Source organism: Giraffa tippelskirchi, chromosome 6 (genome assembly GCF_054371585.1).
Source record: "Giraffa tippelskirchi isolate mGirTip1 chromosome 6, T2T-mGirTip1v1.2.pri, whole genome shotgun sequence".
Classification (NCBI taxonomy): domain Eukaryota; kingdom Metazoa; phylum Chordata; class Mammalia; order Artiodactyla; family Giraffidae; genus Giraffa; species Giraffa tippelskirchi.
The window spans coordinates 105,951,229-105,968,500 of NC_137280.1; the positions used below are offsets into that span (position 1 = coordinate 105,951,229).

A 17,272-nucleotide genomic window follows, 5' to 3' on the forward strand; every position below is an offset into this window, starting at 1 on the left:
ACCGATTATTAGTGGAACTCTCCTACATTACTGGTGGAAATACAAAATGCTTTAGAAAATAGTTTGACAGTTTGCTATAAAGTTAAACATACACTTGCCATGTGTGTGTGTTAATTGCTCAGTCGTGTCCTACTCTTTGAGACCCCCATGGACTGTAGCTCACCAGGCTCCTCTGTCCATGGGATTTTCCAGGCAAGAATATTGGAGTGTATTGCCACTTCCTTCTCCAGGGAATCTTCCCAACCCAGGGACTGAACCCAGGTCTCCCACATTGCAGGCAGACTCTTTACCATCTGAGCCACCAGGAAAGACATACTTGCGTTCAGTTCAGTCGCTCAGTCGTGTCCGACTCTTTGCGACCAACCTAACAATTCCCCTAGAAACCTACCCAAGAGAAATAAAAACTTAGATTCACACACAAAAACAAAACCGCATACAAAGTTTTGTGGCAGCCGTATCCATGATCACAAAAACTAGAAACAAGTACTTCAACTGGTGAATGGATAAATATGCTGAAGTATATCCACATGATGGACTATTGCTCAGCAGCAAATAGAAACTACTGATACACACTACAACATGGGTGAAACTCAAATGCATCCTGCACTGTGGAAGAAGAAAGATTCAAAAGGCTACACACCACATGATTCCATTTACATGGTATTTGGCAAAAGTATACGAAGAGAGCAGTGGTTGTTGAGGCTAGAGTGGAAGAAGGGGCTGACTACAAAGGGGCAGCATGAGAGAGTATTCTACGGTGATGAAACTGTTTTCTAATTTGATTGTGATAGGGACTGAATTTTGCTGTGTGAACTTAAAAGAGAGAAAAACTTTAATATAAAAAATGTCTTAAGACAAAATCATAATTAACTCAAATGTCCAAAAAAAACAGAATATTTCCTTTAAATTTTCTAGCTAGCCCATGCATGCTTTTCATTTCAAAAATCTTTCTATAATCTATCTCTCTACTTTTAAGCCTGAGTAAGTCAGTCAGAGGGTTGTGTTTATTACTTTATTTAAACTAGGCCCAATTTACTTGTTTGAATTTTATCTTATACAACTGTGATGATGCAAACTAAACTGGTCTGGGATGAGTATGGTGCCTCAGGAGGGATTTAATTAATGAAGGTTCTTCCATGTTAAAATTCTCCCTAAGAAAAGAAAAAAAAAATTCTCCCTAATAAAAGATGAAATGATTGATCTATTCAACAAAGAAGTAATCATTAGAGGCCTATTACATACCAAACACAGGAAATACAAATGGCAAATAAAACCATTACAATCCCTGACATCACACAGCTTAAACAAACTATAACACAAGGTTAAATCTGTCCTCCAGGAGCATTACAATGCTTTCAGAGGACACAGCAAGGGCACCATAGCTAAACACGCTGTGTGTGCTTAGTCCCTTGGTCGTGTCTGACTCTTTGCAACCCCACGGACTGCAGCCCGTCAGGCTCCTCCGTCCACGGGATGGGATTGCCCAGGCAAGAATACTAGAGTGGGTTGCCATTTCCTTCTCCAGGGGAGGTTCCCAACCTGGGGATTGAACCTGCATCTCCTGCACTGCAGGCAGATTCTTTACCGCTGAGCCACCATGGAAGAGGTCTACATTTCCCATTAGGATCTACACCTTAAAGTGTCCAGTATCACGGTAAACACAAAAATACATGTACCACAGTGCTCACCACACCATCACCCTTCAGTATCTAAAGATGGAAAGAAAGCAAAGATTATATACACAGAACACTATCCATACACAAGCAGTAGAATAATCACTCCCCTACAGAAAGGTCCTCTTTAGGGAAACAGAATGTGCACATTTACTTCTGTCACCTTTTCAGCAAACAAATTTCTGTACTTTTCTGGTACAGAATACCGTAAGTATGAACTTCTCTGGCTGAGGAATATTATTTTAAAGGGAAGGGGGCAGGGAAGTAATCAAGAGAAAAAGAAACAGGATGAGGGGTAAGGAGTGGGGGGAAGAAGCCAGAGTAGGTATCAAGATTTTTGCAGTGAACTCTGAAAAACAAATTAAGGAAGTTTAAGGAAACTAAAACAGAGGCACTGCAACCACACCCCTTCTACTTTCTGTTATGAAAAAGGAAGCCAAGATATGAAAAAAAAGAGGGGTGCTTGCAGGTATTGTGGCATGAAGTTACCATGAGTTATAGAGGTAAACTTACATAATGCCAAGAACTAAAGAGAGTGTGATGAATACTCAGCTTCGCTGAAGTTATCTGAAACATTTTCCATCTCAAGCATCCTGATTACACAGTGCTTCTGGGATCACAATGGGCCCCATAAGACTCAGTTGTCAAAAAACCAGAAAAGCTTTCAACAACTGCTAAAGAAATAAACCCAGATTAAAACAAAGTGCCTCTTGGTATCCATATACTTACAACTGTAAAAAGCAAGAGAAATTTACCAGGATCTTACTCAAACTCCATCTCAGAGGAGTAAGATACTGAGTAGTTTCTATCCAAAACAAATGATAGAAGCAAATCAATGCCGTTTCACCATTCCTTTTCCAAAGTTCTTGCAGTTAATCATTCTGGAATTCAGAATTTCAGGGCATTTTTGACAAGTGATACAGTGTGTAAACACTATGTACTTTGAAATACCCATAGAGAAAGCTGGAATGGCACAGAGAAGTCTGAGACAGCACTGTGATTAAATATTTACTATTTCTGCAGTGAAACCCACATTCACGTGAAATAAAGACAGTTAACAAGTTTTGGGAAGAAAACCAATTTGTGTCAAATATACAAAAAAAATTTTTTCTTTTGGTTTTCAGGGCATTTGGGATGTCAAAACTATTGATAAGAAATTGTGGCCCTGTAGAAGAGTACCCATTACTCCATTACTAATTATGTGTGCAAGATGTAACTGGTAACCTCTTTATCATGGCTTTTATTGTAGTATATTGATGAACTCAAAATAAATCTAAAAGTCTCCCAATGGTTCACACATCATATCTCCTCTACACTCTGCTGTGCTGTGCTTAGTCACTCAGTTGTGTTCAACTCTTTGCACCCCCTGGACCATAGCCCACCAGGCTCTTCTGTCATGGGGATTCTCCAGGCAGGAATACTGGAGTGGGTTGCCATGCTCTCCTCCAAGGGATCTTCCCAACCCAGGGATCCAACTCAGGTCTCCTACATTGCAGGCAGATTCTTTACCAGCTGAGCTACCAGGGAAGCCCCCTACACTGTACCCACTCTTAAATTTCTCTACCACAAATTCTCCTATCAGGGCAGTTTACAAATATCTAACCTTTGAAATTGATAGAAGGAATGCCACATCCAATTTTTCCACTATGAAAAAAATGTCTATTGAATGGAATTTAATGTATTGAACTCATAAAATGGCTTGCTCTCATTTTGTCATAAGAAAAATGCTATAACCAGTAAGCGTTCCTGACCTACAGAGGAGCAGTAAATGACTCACCTTGGAACCGGATTTGCCATAAATGACAAGATACAATAACCATAAAACCCTATTATCAGAGTGTACTTACACGTATACATTTACTGACTATATCTGATATAAATAATATACTACACGCACAATATACTGTAAATACTAAACTATCTCCACCAAGGGGAAAAACGAAACAATACCTCATCAACAATGGTAAAAAAGAGTAAAGCAGAAGTATAATTACACCAAAAAACCATTAAGGCTCTTTCCATCCTTATGTTCCATGAAAAATACAACTCAACAATATTCATATAACCCAAAACTAATCAAATTTTGATGAGTAACATTCTTACACTAACTTTAAAGACAGGATTGCTTTTATCACTTAGGTTTCTTAAGATTTCGAGAGGAATAAGGACACTACACGTAATGACCAACAGTTCAATCCAAAAATATATAACAATTATAAATATATATGCACCCAACATAGGCTTCCCACATGGCTTAGTGAGTAAAGAACCCGTCTGCCAGTACAAGAGACACAGGAGATTTGGGTTTGATCCCTGGTCAGGAAGATTCCTGGCAACTCACTCCAGTATTCTTGCCTGGATAATCCCATGGAGAGAGGAGCCTAGCGGGCTACAGTCAACAGGGTAGCAAAGAGCTAGACACGCCTGAAGCGACTGAGCATGCACACACACATGCGCCCAACAAAGGAGCAGCTCAATATGTAAGGCAAATACTAACAACAATAAAGAGAGAGACTGACAGGAACACAATACTACAGGGGGACTTTAATACCCCACTTTCATCAATGGACAGATCATCCCGACAAAAAATTAGTAAGGAAACACAGGCCTTATATGACCCTTTAGAAGAGCTGGACTTAATTGATATTTAAAGAGCATTTCATCCAAAAGCAGCAGACTACAAATTCTTCCCAAGTACACATGGAACATTCTCCAGGACTGAGCACATGCTATGCCACAAGGCGAGCTTTGGTACAGTTAAGAAAACTGAAATCATATCAAGCATCTCTTCTGATCACAATGCTATGAGATTAGAAATAAACTACAACAAAAAAAAACACTCTAAAAAACACAAATACATGGTGGCTAAACAACATGCTACTAAACCACCAATGGGTCACTGAAGAAATCAAAAAGGAAAAAAAGAAAAAAATACCTAGAGACAAACGAAAATTAAAGTACAATGGTCCAAAACCTATGGGATGCAGCAAAAGCTGTTCTAAAAAGGAAGTTATACAGGAATACAATGTTACTTCAAGAAACAAGAGAAATCTTAAATAAACAACCTAACCTTACACCTAAAAAAACTAAAGAAAAAAAAAAAACCTATAGTAGAGGGAAAGAAATCAAAACAATCAGCAGAAATAAATGAAATAGAGACAAAGAAAACAATTGCAAAGATAATTAAACTAAAAGCTGGTTCTCTGAAATCATAAACAAAATTGATAAACCTTTAGCCAGACTCATCAAGAAAAAAAAGGAGAGGACTCAAATCAATAAAATTAGAAATGAAAACGGATAAGTTAAACTGATTCCACAGAAATACCAAAGATCCTAAGAGACTACCATAAGCAACTATATGACCAATAAGGGATTAGTCTCCAAAATTTACAAACATCTCAAGACATCTAACAGCATCGAAACCAACAACCCACTCAAAAAATGGGCAGAAGACTTATGTATACATTTCTACAAAGAAGACATACAGATGGCCATCAGGCACATGAAAAGATGTTCAACAACGCTAATTATTAGAGAAATGCAAATCAAAACTACAATGAAGTATCACCTCACATCAGCCAGAATGGCTATCATCAAAAAACCAACCAACAATAAATGCTGGAGAGGGTGTGGAGAGAGAAGGGAACCCTCCTGCACTGTTGTGGGGTTGTGGGAATGTAAATCAGTACAGCCACTATGGAGAACAGAATGGAGGTTCCTCAAAAAACTAAAAATAGAGCTACCATATGACCTACAATTCCACTCATGGGCATATATCCAAAGAAAAACACGATTTGAAAAGATACATGCATTGCAATGTTCACTGCAGCCCTGTTTACAATAGCCAAGACATGGAAGCAACCTTAATGTCCACTGACAGAGGACTGCATAAAGAGGTGGTACGTATATACAATGGAATAGCACTCAGCCATTAAAAACAATGAAATGATGCCATTTGCAGCTACATAGATGGTCCTACAGAGTGCCATACTGAGTGTAGAAGACAGAAAATGAGAAGTATCCTATGACAACCCTTGTATGTGGAATCTAAAAAGACATGATACAAAAGAACTCACTTACAAAACAGAAACACAGACTTAGAGAAGGAGCTTATGGGTTTGGATGGACATGTATACACTGCTATATTTAAAACGGATAACCAACAAGGACCTACTGTATAGAACATGGAACTCTGCTCAATGTTACACGGCAGCCTGGATGGGAGGGGAGTTTGGGGGAGAAAGGATACATGTAGATGTATGGCTGAGTCCCTTTGCTGTTGACCTGAAACTACCACAACATTGTTAATCAGCTATATCCCAATATAAAATAAAAAGTTTAAAAAAAAAGATTTCTAGCAAAATCTGAATTGGTGCCTTAATCTGATAAATTTCCCTTTAACAAATTTTCCAAATGTCTAAACTCCACTAATTGTGGTGCTATACTATTCAAAAGATGCTAATGAACAAGCAATACAGTAGCCTCACTAAGGATTCTGAGTGTGCAACCCTGAAGAGAGCTCACTTCATTAACCTGTTCCTCTTGCATATATTTTCTATGCATTTCTTTCTTATCTTTACACCTCCATCCCTGATTAAAAAGACAATCTGAAAGTAAAAGGAAGTCATTTTTTCAAAAAGAGCCAAGAGATGTACATAAAAAAGCAAACCAGTCATTTTTAACCCTGAAGCACACTGGAATCACCTGTAGAAATCCTAAAATAGATCAATGCCCTGGCCCCATCCCCAGATTCAACACCATGGGTAGAATCCCAATATCTGTCATTTTTGAAACTCCACAGAAAATGTTAATGTGAAGTCAGGGCTGAGAGCCACTGGAACAAGCTGCCTTCTCCACAACCTCTTTCTCTCACCCACTAGTAAGTATTAGCACTCCCAGCCCTATAGCAAGGACTGAAAGCACTATCTTTAAAATTGCCCAATTTTGTTCTCTTCTTTATTCTGTCACAGAAAAAAACAAAAATTACTAATTTTCAGTTGGGACATCTTTTAAAAAGTGGATATAGTAAAATTTATTTTAACTTATTTGATGTTCTCATTTCCAGTGCTCAGAATTTTATTGTTCAGTCAGCCTTCAAAAAACAACTTTCATTAGTAGAGTATTTAGATTAACAGTATATAAACACACAACACATATTTCAGTAATCAACTTTCAACAGACTATCAGAAAATACTCAAAAAAATAAGTTTCAAGGGCTGATTACATTTTGATATTTTAACTACTCTAATATTTTCAGAATCTTAAATATATTAAAAAAAATACTAGCAATAATATGCTCTGACATTCATATGACACAAAAAGAATTCAGTAAATAGTCTACCATTTTTTTTAAATAAAAACTGGCATTACATGATTCCACATCTTTAAGATTTACACTTTGGGAGGTGGGGAGGAATGTTAATATTGTTTTCAGATCCCTGGAACAAAAGAATATAAAATATGTTTTATAAAAATACGCATCTACAAATACCAGTTTCTTTTTCAAATGTCTCACCAACAACTGATACCTACTAGTTTCACCTCCAAAACAATGCTAGGTTATTTTTACATGCCAAACTAGGATTTTATGAAAAGGCTTTATAGCCATATATATAGCAGAATATCAGGAATTTTCTCTCCCTGTAACATTACCTACTATATTAGCCTGAAAGTATTCACTGCAATAAGTATTTCACAGAAACAGAAAATAAACATGACACAGACTGGGTGTAAGGGGAAAAATAAATTTTCACTTCCCTTTTTATTAAAGGAAATTCTGACTGTAACTTTGACTCCAGTATATCATACTCTGATACCCTGCCAAGTATGCCACCTGAAGGCAAAACCAAACAAGTTTAAAACAGATAACACAATTAATAATTACAAAAATTCAGAAGTCTACTACTTCAACAAAATGTTCTTGTATCATATGGTATCATATGGCTAATTTCAACTTAAAATTTTAAGAAACATAATTTTAACAAGCCCAGTTTTTTAAATAAAGGCTATTACGAAGTAACAGTGCATTCAGTGCATACTCTATTCGAAGTAATTTACAATGAAAGTGGACTGTGGTAAATTCTAGGTTGGAGAAAACATCCCATCCCCAAATTTTATTTTCTTCCCTCAAATAAAAAAACTCAGTATTTTTTTCTGATGGTCAAATAATGCACAATCATAGCTGAAAATCCAAACAATACAGAGAAGTTTAAAAAGTGTAAAAACAAAAATCATCCCAAATCTATTTATAAATATGTCATTAACGTAAATATTCTTCCAGGGGATGGATGGATTTGCTTGTATATTTACAACAACACTGCAGCAATTAGAATTACAATAATTAATTATGCATACTAATTATGTATTTATACATACATGTATCTCCGTATACGTCCCCATAAACACACACACACAACTTCTTTCTTTTACACATACAATAAAGAAATCTTTAAGATAACTTTCTTGAAACTAAAAATACAAGAACTATTCCAAGCCCTCACTGTGCTTCTGCCTTTTCATTTCAGCAGGCCAGGTTTGAAGCTCCTTTGTGTGTTGGGGCGGGGGGGGGGGGGGGGGGTGTTACTTTGTGTGTGTTGGTGGGGGGAGATGCGAGTGTGCTGTTTTTGTGAACTGCTTGAGAGAAGATTAAAAGATTTGCCTGTTTGCTTGTTTTATTTAAACACATATGCACCCAAACACACACATACACACACACTTCAACTCTGGCTACAACTTTCCAAACCCTGAGAACTTTAAAGGTACTTGGCTGACTGCTTTACATAACTAGCCCATGGTCCTGAGCAAAACTGCAAAATACACAAACTTTTTCATGGCCTCTCCCTTTTTGGTCAGAAAGAACATCACCCTATCAGTGAGGATAGGAGGGTTCTATTAACCAGGTACATGACTTAAGCATTTCAACCTTCCACAATTCACTTCATTTCTAAAAGTCTGTGATTCTCCTCTGGCCCATCTATTTTCGGGGCGGGGCGGGGGGGCTCTAGTCAAGATAATATAACACCCATCTTTCCCTCCTACCTCAATGAGATTCGTTGACTCAAAATAAACCAACCATTTCTGACATAAATTCACATTTACTCAAGGCATCTTACTCTCCCTCCAGATGTCACAAAGAAATCTGATGAGATTAAAGATGTTGGGCAAGTTTTGTCCAGGAAGGAGGGCAACAACACACAAAAAAATTTAAACAAGTTTAAAGGTACAAATTTTTAATTTAAAGTTAAAATAGCCATATGAAAGTTAAAATAGCTTTTTTCCACAAAAAAAGTAATAATCGATTTTATTGATGCGAATGTTAGTCAATAAGAAACTAACCGTGTTTTCATCTCCTAAAATATTCATACCTGAGCATATTTAAGACAGTCACATAGAAACAGCTTTCTAATCTTTCATCTGTTACATCTGCACAACACTTTAAAGTTCAAAGTGCATTTGTATGCATTATTTATTTTCATCCTTTAAACAAGTAGATGTGGTGGTCACTATTGATTGCCTCTATAACATCTCTCCCCCATACTCTTCCCACAGTTTTTTAAAACATCCTCCCTCCACCATGTAACTCAGGGAAATGTGACCCCATCTCCAACTGCAGGGACTATATCCTGATTAGTAGAAACTCACTACAGTAACCCTGTTCCCCGTGTCATAACTGGTTTAGAAGTGTATGTGATCTAATTCTGGTCAATAAAACATGAAGAGGGACTTCCCTGGTGGTATAGTGGATAAGAATCTGCCCGCCAACGCAGGGGACACCGGTTCTATCCACACTCCAGGAATATCCCACATCCCACAGAGCAACTAAGACAGCCGGTGCGCCACAACTACTGAGCCTTTGCTCTTGAGCCTGGGAGCTGCAACTACTGAAGCCCACACACTTAGACCCGGTGCTCAGCAACAAGAGAAGCCACCACAATGAGAAGCCCATGCACCGCAACGAAGAGTAGCCCCTGCTCACCTCAACTAGAGAAAACCCATGCAGAGCAACAAAGACCCAACACAGCCAAAAAACAAAAATTTAAGGGGGGGAAAAAAAACATGAAGGGGAAAGTATGCTGGTAGCCTTGTGCAAAAGATGTCCTGGTCAATGCACCAGGATCCTGCTACCAGTAGGAAGAAGAACCCCATACCCAGGGGAAAGCAGAGCCAAGTAAATTACACAGGAGCTAACCAACACTCTGAAAACTAGCCCTGCCTTCATACTTCAGTGTTCCATTTCAGAAGCTACTGCATTTCTGGTGTTGTAATCTGTGACACCAAGATAAACAGTATACCCCATCTACCTTTCCTTCTCCAACTTGGACCTTCTTCTCCTATACCTGCATGCTTTCCTTTCTACTTGGGCTGAACTAGACAGGAAAGGTGAGTAGTTACCATAAGCTGTTAGACCAGCACGCTTTACACCAAGCTCAACAGCTCCTGGTATACATCAAGGGGATGGCATTTCCTCTTCCAAAAGACAATTTCCTCTACCAACTCACTCCTGCAGTCCCCATTCAGATTGAGGAGATGGTGGAATTACAAATGGCTCTATCCATCCCTGACACTGTGTAACAGCTGAAAGGGAACACAGAAAACCAGATGAGGGACTGTATCAGGAAACAAGCGGATACCATGTGACTTGATAATTGAACAAGTCATCCTAAAATAAGAATGACTGTACGTTCAGGAAGACCAGTATTTCTCTCTTTTTTAAAAGAGGATGCTGTTAAATAAATCTCTGTTGAGTATAAAAGAGGTGTTATTTCAGAAGAAGATACCTCTTTAATATATTATTGTTAACCAACAGTTGATAAATGAGTTTAACAAGGGGAATCATAAAAAATCTACACTTTAAACAGTTTAATGCCACCAACACTAAAACAATCACAAGACAGTCTTTTAACGCAGGTTGCCAAGGCCATTCCTTCAAGCGTAAGTCTACAGATTGTAGTCCTACTTTATTTTTCTTGCAAAAACCACACCCATAGTACATCACCTGTGATTTCCAGCTTCTGTCTCTTGAACATGGAAACACATCACACAACACTTAAAAGCAATTTTACTGAAGAATCTTATTGTGAAATCTAAGATCTTTAGGGTTTTTTTCCCTAACCATTTAAGTTATTTCACCTAAAACTATTTTAACTATAATTGACTTCAACTACTCAATTACTCAACTGCTTTTCAAAGCACCCACTGGGTCTCAATATAAACACCTTTTTGCCTTCATAGTTCACTGAATAATGTTTCATTAAACTATGTAATTACAACAAGACGTACAACTGCCATTAACAATTTGTTGGGTACAAAGACAAATGATTCTTGGTAGGTAAACAGGTATACAGTAACTGATGGAACTAGAGGGTAGTCTACTGCCTTTTAATGTAGCATGGACACCAAACAGTAAATGAATGGAGAGTACAACAACCTTTTGAGTGGGTTAAAGAGAGGTGAGTTGAGAGATTCTCCTATAACAGGCTATCCCTAATAGTCTTTGCTGATTCTACGCACCAATCAACCCTCTGACAACTCATATGCATCAGCAACTTTTACGTTTAAGAGAAGACTTGCACAGTGCCTACTATGTGCCAGGCATCACATCCTGGCACTTCATACGAGTTATCTCAATCCTGATGAAAAATATAATGGTAGAGAAACTCTCTATCCCCACTGTTTTCAGCTAACGAACGTAGTTCAACACTTAATCAGCTAAATATATGTAATAAATTTGAATACAGTTAAAAGTCGGACAACTCACTGAAGAAAAAAACATTAGAAATTTGTGTTTAAGAAAGAGAGCAGCTATCATGAGATTTTTACCTAATTACAGTAAAAGCTGTGAAAAAAAAATGTGAATATGGTATAGTCATTGGATGTAACAGTTACAGATTTTCATCAAATTAAATTATAACTATGTGATATGTCATTAGTAAAGAAAATGATCATTAAAAAAAAGAAAATGATCAAAATGTGTCTTATCTACCAAATACACAAATACTTCACATTCAGAACCAAGATGAATGGCAGGGATAAGAAGGAGAGACTATAACCAGTCACTTAATATGGTTAAAGAACAAATCACTATGCATCTTCCTTACATCCCATAATAGATAGAAACCTAAACATTCACAGTTCCTAAATCTCAACTTTGAGAAGGGAGCTGGAAAGATCATGGCTAACAGCAGTGTCCACTGTCTCTAAAACTTACCCATCTCCACGTTTCTGTCTCATTCCACGTTTCTGACTAGTTCAGAGGCTCTCCAAAGTCACTTTACATTAATAGACAATACACACTTGATTTCTACATATTAATAATACCATGTATGGTTCTTTCCTACTGATCGTCACAAAAATGATACTCTGCGGTAGCTTAAGTTACTAGAACCACATCTTCTGCTCCTAGAGACCCTACAATTAGAGAACTACAGATATCCCCAAACCACCATTTCCAAAGAAATTACGTCTTAGAAAAACAACACCCAAACACATACTAAAAACACTAATCAATACCGCCAACTGCATAAGAGAAGACAAAAAGGAAGATGATGGAAGATTAGGAAAGATATCACTGGTCTAACACTGCAAAGCCGAAAAAAAAAAAAGATTTAAATATGCCCTCTGCTACTCCCAAGATATATCTTAAACAGGACGCTTAAATTCTAGAAGACTGTTTCCTACTGTCAAAAGCAAGTGTTATACCACCTAACTCACAGAGCTATAACAGTATCATTTAAGGTCCACAGACAAAGCGGGCATTTAATAAATTGTAATAGGTACTGTTATTACTGGGAGATTTGAGATACAAATTCAGTTATAAAGTAAGTCCTTGCTGAACACTAAGAAGGGAACAGTTAGTAAGAACTATCAATCTCCCCTGCAACATGACTAAATGATCAAACACTGGTGTTGTAAGGGTGATATTTTTTAAGCACTGCTTTCATAATGATCAAGTTGGGGGTTAAATTTTTTCAGAGTTGTTGATACTTAAGATGACTAAAAGCTTTATACATATTTATCCAGAACTGTGGAATTTTTTCATGTTGTCATCTTACTATTATAGTCAATTCTCACCCTGTGTAGATTCCTCACATTTCACTTCATCCATAGCAAATCTCACCTTAAAATGTATTAACAATAATATAACTACCCAAAGACCTGTATTTTGTTGTTTATTATTTTCGCATTCCCTCTATTTAGTCTATTATATTCTTTTAGAAAGCTCCTGAAAACTAAACAACCACTTGTTCCATTCTGAAAAAATATGAACCAAAAAACCATGCCAGAATGATGGTCTCCTACCAGCATGAAGGGGATTACAGAGGGGACTCAGTGAAGAAATGCAAAGATTCCCATTTCTTTCCAAGTCACATATTTAAAAATCTAGATTTATTTCATATAACCAACTGCCAGATTACCACACACTCATATCCAAAAGCAAGTAAAGAAATATGACAAAGCCATGTATAAACTGTTTCATATACTCTTCTGGCTCTCTTCTATTAGCATGAATGATAACAAATTGACTATTCTGTTATACTTTGTTTCCTTTACACTTACTAGCCTTATTTTCATAGGTACTCCCTATCACCTTAGAATCTATACACTTGGATCTTCATATGGTGAACTGACTCATTTTTAAATACAAGGCATTCTAGATGTTCATGGACTGATCACCACCTAATTTTATAGCTTCATTTCCCATAATGACCTCCTGGCACAGCAGCCTTACCTCCAGGTTCAACAGGCCCCACCATACCAAACCAACACGTCCGTGCTCAACTGCTCCCTTCACCTACAAAAATACCGCCTCTGCACACAAAGAACCATTTTGGCCATTAAAATATTTTAAGGCCTAAATGGAGTATCACCAGCTTTAAATTCAGTTTGTAATTCCCAGTCAAAAATTAGTCTCTCTCTCTCACACACACACCATCACCACCACCCCCACACTTCCGGACATCTCTAATAAGCCCCACAGGAGTCCTGTGTTGCAATTTTTTCTGTGCATGTCTGCTTCTCCCTTAAAGGTAACTAACTGGATCTAATTCCTCTTCATGTGTCTACCCACTCTTTCATCCTCAACACACAGCAAAAGTCCCTTGCACACAGTAAAGTTTCAGTTTGAACTATACTATTCCTTTGTTTGAATCCTAGTTCTTTCATTTGAAGGAATAAATGCATTTCATGTGCTGAAGATTTTGTTTATACTTAATGCTTGCCAATCTAACAATGAAAATGTCAATAAGTATATAATTCATTAATTTTTAGGTTAATGACCTCTTGGTCAATGAGCACACTAAATTATCAGTAAAAAAAAAATCATTTTCCAAGATTCCCCTAAAAGTCTCATACACATCAACATTAAACTTTCTGTTCCCCATTCTAAGAAGAACTACTTATACCTGAGGCATATCCAGAAAAGGAAGCTCCCTGAATACCCAAGTGTCGATACACTCTACTCTGAATCTATACCAAAGTCATGCAATTTATTTTATTACACCTTTCTTCCAATTCCCATAAATATGATTTCCATTATTTTGTACAAACTATAAAATATGAAGATAATTTATCTTAGCTCAGAATACAGTTAGTGCAAAAGTTTGGGAATAATTATAAAATACAGAAAGTACATCTCTCCACTTCCCTCCCCCCAAAAAGTTACTAAAAATGTCACAAACCAGATCTGATTTTTGGTGGGAAATGTTTTCTTAAACTGGCCTCACACCTTCCAACTTTTATGATATTTTTCTTTCACAATTGCTTATTTATAGGGATAGCAAATATTCTTCAAAAACATATACATGGCTTTACTAACTAGGTATTTTTAATTTTAAAAAGTATTCTAAGTCAGATATAGTTTAACCTCTTTTACTATTTGTGTGGGCCAATATCATTTCTATCACAAGAAGTAACTGCAAACGTAAAAGAAATTAAGTACTGACTTTTTCTTAACTTCCTAAAAATCAGTAGGTTTTTAATTGTCCAATTAAAGTCGATGTTCTAAAATCAAAGGTTAAAAAAGGGTCACTTGCTGACCAGCCCAGGCACTCATTACAACAGAGTTTAAAACTAATTCGCACAATGGCAGCAACAGTAGCCATCTCCCACACACTCTCTCCCACCCATTAACTTTTCCTCCTTCCCTGGGAGAAGTGGAACCATTCTTACACAGGCCTAATTACCCCCACCCCAGAAGCAAACACACATCTCCATCACCACCCCGCAGAAAAGAAACGTGGGGGCTGTGGACCAAGAGAGCCGACGCTTCTGTGTGTCTCTTCTCCTAGCAAGTGAGATAAACAAACAAACCAGCACCCTAACAGTAACCATCAGAGTAATTTTGTTCCCCCGACTAATGCCTTGGGTAAGTTTTGAGCTAAGTCAAAAGCACTAACAAATAGGTAAATCCCTGCCCCCCCCCCCAACCTGGAACCCCATCGGGAAGTTTCTCCCTAAAATGAATGCTAGCCCCTGACCCCTCCCTCCACCCGACCGGTAACTCCCACCGTCTTGCCTAAAATCCCTACTCCGAAGGGAATTGTCTGGACAAAATCTAGGAGCGCTGGAGGGCTGCACTCCCGACCTCCCAACCCTCCCCCCAAAAGCCCCTGCCTTTTCCCACCTCGCCCACCTCCCCGCGGTCCCCACTCGCGCCGCACCACTCGGGCAACTTCTGCGGCCAGCCCGGCCCGCCGCCCGCGGCCCCCTCCCTGCCCCGCGAGCCCGCGGCGCCCTCGCCCCCGGCCGCGGCCCCCTCCAGTCCCGCGCCTCCGCGTCCCCGCCCGGGCCCTCCTCGCCCACCCCTTCCCGAGGCCTCCGCCGGCGGCGCCGCCCCCGCCGCGCCCCACCCCACCCACTCCGGGACCCCAGCCCACCCAGCCCCACCCGGGCAGGAGGGCGCCGCGGCCGAGCCGAGGCTGCCGGCGGGCCGGGGCCGCCCAGCCAGGCGCCAACGCAGAGAGGACTTTACCTCAGAAGCGCGGCCGCCAGCGGCGGGTCGGTCCCGGGCGCGGGCGGCGCCCCCCGGTCCGTCAGTCAGTGGCGGCGGGGGCAGCGGCGGCGGCACATTGCACCCGCCGGCGGCCGGAGGAGGAAAGCGAGACACGCAGGGAGGGAGCGAGCGAGGTAGAGGGGGAAGGAACGAGCGAGGGAGGTAACGCAGCTCGGCTCGGACTCGGTCCCCTCACTACTGCCGGTGCGTCCTACCGCCGCCTCTGGTCGGAGAGTCGCCGCCCGGGCCGCTGCTGTCGCCACCGATGCAGCCGGGAATGAATGCACAGCGGCGCCTCCTCGCTTATCCGGAGGTCAAACATCCTTCTGCCTCGGGCATCCGGATCGGCGCCGGACCCGGAAGTGAACGCTTGGGGGAAAAAAAAAATAAAAAAGGGAAGCGTCTCTCCAGCGGCGGCCGCCCCTTGAGCTGCCCGCATCAGCGAAAAGAGCCGAGTCCAGCCGAAGGTTACACCGACTTGCTCAGATTGGTCGGCTTGCCGACCGGAAGAAAAGCAGCTTGTTCATTGGCTGGAAAGGCCTATAAAAGTCAAGCCACGCCTCCCTCTCCACCTCCGCACCCGCGGTGCGTGTAGAGATCGTGGAGTAATTGTGGTTACGCGTCTGTTTCCCTGGGTGAGGCCTTGGGAGAAGAGGCTTAGGTAGGTGTCTGGCGAGAACTGAGAGAAAATCGCCCATGGTTTAGAGGAGCAATGAAAAGTTACCCTCTGCTTGAATGAGCAGAGAGCCTAAGGGCGCCATTGTGCCAAGTCAGGTTGCCAAGGCTTTGCGTAGTGTGAGGAGCACAGCCCTCCAGGTGCCAAAGAATTTGAAAGCCTGTGCTCTGGCAATGACATCACTGGATTGACGTTTTCCCCACGTTTTTATAACTCCAGTGCTGTATCAAGGATTCAGACGCTTAGAAATGTAAATTGTGGCTCACGTTTGCATTCCATTTGCTGTCTATAGAGAAGTCATTTGTGAGCTCAAGTAATCCTCTCAACTATATAGTGTGGTAACTATTATAATTACTGTTATCTATGTAATATTATCTATCTAGCCAATCTCCTGAAGTTCCTAGAAACCAAACATCACTCAACTCATCAACTCATCAAATTGAAACCGATTCTAACTCTGTTCTCCATCCAGTCCACTCTGCCCAAACAGGGGAGGCAGATTACATTCTTTCTCTTACGGTTGGTTATCTGGGATGAAAATACGTTATTATAGGAGACCTCTATGGAAATCAATCCACCATGAAGGCATTGTAGAGGACTCTGAAACTATCATTTCTTGGACACTGTGTCTAAAGTCCTTTCAAAAGTCAGACATGAAGGTGTGCATGAAGAAAAATCAAACATCAAACTTCTTTTTATATTTTCAATGCACTTGCTGCATCAAGGAAGCCTTGAGTCAGTCTCTCTCACACACACACCACACAAAATACTTGAAAGGCTTCAATGAAACAAATGCACTTTGAGGATTTATCTCATTTTCCCTTTCTACTTTAGCAAGCTGCCGATAGAGTCAATGTGTAATGTTCAGAGGGGTAGTTAGTATGGCAAGATGCCATTTTTGTTTTTGTAGTACAACAGTACCTCTTTTTTTAC

General features: G+C 39.8%; 1 protein-coding gene across 47 annotated transcripts in view; it reads right to left on the reverse strand.

Annotated features, from left to right (window-relative positions):
• Positions 1-15,996, reverse strand: part of CSNK1G3 (casein kinase 1 gamma 3) — a 118,516-nt gene extending 102,520 nt beyond the window's left edge. For 26 of the 47 annotated variants that reach the window (XM_081500335.1, XM_081500331.1, XM_081500324.1 and 23 more), the window contains exon 1: positions 15,643-15,996. The gene's annotated coding sequence lies outside the window, so the exon portion shown is untranslated. The remainder of the gene's footprint in view (positions 1-15,642) is intronic. The other 21 variants (XM_081500336.1, XM_081500332.1, XM_081500325.1 and 18 more) reach the window with 1 other exon arrangement.
• Positions 15,997-17,272: the final 1,276 nt, after the last annotated feature.